Here is a 4,562-nt window from a genome sequence, read left to right on the forward strand (position 1 = left end):
ATGACTAGTGTTGGCACTCATGTGTGGATGCATGACTAGTGTTGGGAAGCCTGGTTTATAACCTCCCAGCGGGTCCTTCAGCCTCATTGTAGGGTGGTTGTTTGGCATTCTTCAAGTTTTATCATCTAAGTGACTGGGGGTAATTCTCAATTGTTTTTACAGTGGTCAAATAATAACTGCTGATTTGGAAATTTTTGAAGAGCTGGCTGACCGTATTGCTAAGTGGACTGCCGTACATTTGGACACCAAAGAAAAACCCTCCGGCCACCGCGGAGAGAGGTATTTGCATTGTATGTCCAGCACATGGCTGGTCAGTTGACGGCACTGGGGCTGTCAGGCCATCTGTGGCTTGATTCAGCGACCTATTTGGAGGCTTATGTTGTGGATCCTGTACCACCCACACAGCAGCGGTCTTGCTAGCTTTGCCAAATTTGTGCCAGAGAGTCTATTAGAGCGTCTACTTTGGGGATTAAGAACCGTTGATCATTGCAAGCAGAATAAAAGCAGAACAAAAGGTTTTGCTGACTTCACTATAAAAATGTGCCTCCTTCGTCTGCCTCCCTGTTTAATGCGCTCTTTACCTAAAAGGCCAGCCTCGGTTTTCCTGAAGAAATGTGCTGCGCTCCAGCCAGCACTTCATAAGGGAGACTTGGGGGGAACATTTTATATTCTTCTTTCCTCTAATGCTGGGGAATTGAAAATTAGCATTACAATCTGTCATGGGGAGTCCAACATGACTCTTAGGATCTATAAATGAGATGGAAAATGGGGATCACTTAATTTAAAACGGTTTTGTACTTCTTCATTTAGCTGTTGTTATTGTATCCCATTGAGTTGATTCCAACTTAGATTTAAGTCAACCTGATGTGACACAGTGGGGCTCCCCTAGAGGGCTCCCAAAGCTGTGGTGTTCCTTTATGGGGGCACGCTGGTGGCTTGGAGTTTAAGCATGTGCCTGTTAAAGGAGAATTGGGCAGTGAGATCTCACCAGCTGCTGAGTGGGACAAAGATGTGGCCCTTGATGGGCTTCTTCAAAAGTTTGTAATCTGGAAATCCCACAGGGCATTTGGACTCTGTCCTGAGGGCTACTCTGAGTAGGATTGACCCTATGGCCACAGGTCATCTTGATGGGAGTAGATCACCGGTTTCTCCCCCTGTGGAGTTCAAACTTCTGTCATTTCCTTTAGCAACTGAGTGCTCCCTCTGAGTGCTCAACCCAATGAAAACACCAACCGCATTCCTTAATTGAGCTCTTTGTAAATCAGCGGTAAATGTCCAAGATAGGCTTTCCTTTAAAAATGGTTGTGGGAAAGCCTCAGGTATCTCAGAATGGAAGTTTCACCTTAGCAAACTCACACTTTCCACCAGCATCCTGTACTTTTCTTAATGTAATTATGTGTTCTTGTACTTTTGCAGCCTCGTATTGTAAATAGCTAGACTCCCCACCTACTCTTTTTTATCTGCAGAAGTTACTCTTTGTCTTTCAATACCCAACTTTGGCAGTCCTCTTAAAAACCCAAACCTGTGCCCCAGGGAGGAGCGTCAGGCTCTGTGCTCTGATAAGGCTTTTGTATGATAAAATCTAGTTTTTTTCACCAATAATACATTTATTTATCATTGTCATACTGTTATGTAGCTGCTTATTTATCTATGATGAATAATTTATATCATCTATGCCTTACTTGCTAAAATGTCAGTTCATCTAAGGTAGGCTTTTATATGACATCCACTTATTTATTCATTGATTTACAGAGCAGATGATCAGTTTTACACTCAACAATTCACACGTATTTTGTTTCATCTCATTCATTATAATCCTCTCAATGTAACATCACTTATCCCACTTCAGTTTCTGACCTGCAGGATGACTAAGTGCCTTAATCTTAGAGTTCCACCTGTCTCTGACTAGAAGCCTGGCTAGATGACCTTCTTGCTCTGTCGTGCTTGGTATATTGTACATAAAATAACTGAACAATGAAAGATTATGAAAACTTTTGAGCAGCGAAGTCACTTTTGAGCATAATTGTAAAGGAAGTCACAGGCTGATTGTTTCTTTCTTTCTTTTTTATTTAGCATTTGTAGTTTCATTAACCAAGCAGTTGGTCCTGGCTCCCATCAAGCTCTCTGAAGCAGGGGCAGGAGATGGAAAAACAGTGCTGTGTACACAGAGCACAGATGCTTCTCATTGGTTTTTAGCCCAATTCTCTTCTTTTCAAGACCACAGGTTTTTGCCAAGTTAAGAGGAATCCAATAAAACAGGAGTTAAGGCATGCGTCCACTCTATAGCAGATTTTCTGATTCCTGTGGTCTAGCAAGACCAACTGTCTTGGGTGTCTACTGTTTACTTGAGGCTGGGCAGAAAGGCTCCCTGAACGAATCGTGTGATGGCATTTTGTCATCTTTGAGGAATGGTGATGGGGGTGGATTGGGAAGGACTAAGGTAGTGCTCCTTGTTTATATTGGGTGAATAGGGGGCTTGGGTTTTATATGTATTTGTATAGCTCTATGGGCAGAAAGTTAAGCACAAATCATTTGACTTAGAACAGTTTTCTATTCTGATGATTCTGTCATAATTCAGTTCTGATGTAAATTCAATACCTCATCAATGATTGAACATGTGAGAAAATCAACAGCAAATTATATGCGATATCATTATAACATTGTATGTTAGCCCATGTTACTAATAAGAGAGGTGAAAAACAAACACCAGGCAGTTGTCAAATGTGGTTCCTTGTAACTTAAATATGTCCTTTCTTTCCACCTCTTCCTTAATTCAAATTCTTGTTTTCTCTGCCTTAGTTTGTTCCTTTTCCGTTTCCATTATGCACAGAGCAGAAAAAATCATGTATTTCTGATCATCCAACTTATCCCGATGAAGACCTGTCATGAAGAGTCCCATGTCCTTAACGTAGTTAACAGAGATCTATATTATTTTGTCTCTTTCTAAATCTTCAGCCTTATCTTTCTTACTCTCTGCCTTGAATAGTCAATGATAATTTGATGTCTAGGTCAATTTCGTCATAAATACCTTCAGTGAAGTGCTTGTATCTCATCAGTCTTTCAATTGATCATTTTTACTCTGGCCAATCCCCACTGACCACCGACCTGGGGTGTGAGTAGCCTTGCTATTTTGCAGAGTACATTGAAAAGTGGATTATGGCAAATGTAGTTAGGTAAAATTTACCATCTTATCATCTGATTATCTCTTTGACCAATTTTAAAGTTGTTCTGGTTTTTAATATTTTCTACTTTCTTTATGAAAGGTTTCTCTCTATTTTATATTGTTATTGTTGTTAGTCTTTTGTTTGTTTGATATGCTTTTTGGTATATGGAATCCAGAATAGGTAAATCTAAAGAGACAGTAACTGGACTAGTGGTTTCTTGGGGGTATGGCAGCAAACTTTGGGGAGAAATAAGGAGCTAATAATAATGAGTATAAGAAAGAAGAAAATGTTCTAAAATTGATTGTGGTAATGATTGTACAACTATTTTTGATATGATCAAACTGTTGAATTTTATGCATTTGTGGATTATATGTCAACAAAACCATTTAAAAATTAGATCCTGGCATAATTATTTTATATAGAAGCTCAATAATTGTAAATGCATTCGTTTCTTGAGGTCAGGTACTCTGTTCCATACATTTACATTTCTAATCTCAGGTCATAGGTCTGAGGTCTAAAATAAACAAATTCACTGCCATCGAGTCCATGCTGCCTCATAGTGACTGTCATATCTGTCAGATGTCTTATAATACCTGTGTCAGCAGGCTCTTGCTCTCCCTGCTGCCTCTTGGGGAATTTTGTTCCTTGTCTTTATTTTATCTTCTGATGTTGCCAGCAATCATCAGCTTCCCTTGGCTTGAAGATGTGTCACTACAATGTCTACCTTCTTTGTCACACGACATGCATCCCTGTGTTTGTGGCTGCATTTCTTTTCTTCGTATACACTTATCATTCATATTGAAATAGGGCCCTTCTTAACTCGATGTGAGCTCATTTTAACTTGACTACATCTATGTAGACATTATTTCCCAGTATGGTCATCTCTCAGTTTCCTGGGCTTAGGACCTCATCATATCTTTTGTGGGGGCCCAACTTTCAGTCAAAACTCACTGTCATCCAGTCATTTCTGACTCATGGTGACCACACAGGACAGAATCGAACAGTCGCTGTGGGTTTCCAAGACTGTACCTCTTTAGGGCAGTAGAAAACCTCATCTTTCTTCTGAAGAGTGGCTGGTGGTTTCGAATTACTAACTTCGTGGTTAGTAGCCCAACCCATAACCCACTACACCACCATGGCTCCAATTAAGCCTATAGTAATAACGATTCAAAATAGAGAGCATATCACACTAAATCCTAGCTCCAACTTAGTAATCAGTTCTCACATCATGGTCCTGCTCGATACTCACCTTCATGAAATGATCCTGAAGATAAGGGTGCTGCAGCAAAGTGGGGTGGAGAAAGCAGATGGTGTCTTTATACTATTATGGTTTTATTCTTACCACCCTAGTGTAACTTTATTTTTTATTGTTTTCTGTTGGGTCTCCCAGCTGGTAAG

This window comes from Echinops telfairi, unplaced genomic scaffold (genome assembly GCF_000313985.2).
Source record: "Echinops telfairi isolate 266 unplaced genomic scaffold, ASM31398v2 ScPeMD7_1713;HRSCAF=2227, whole genome shotgun sequence".
Taxonomy (NCBI): Eukaryota; Metazoa; Chordata; class Mammalia; order Afrosoricida; family Tenrecidae; genus Echinops; species Echinops telfairi.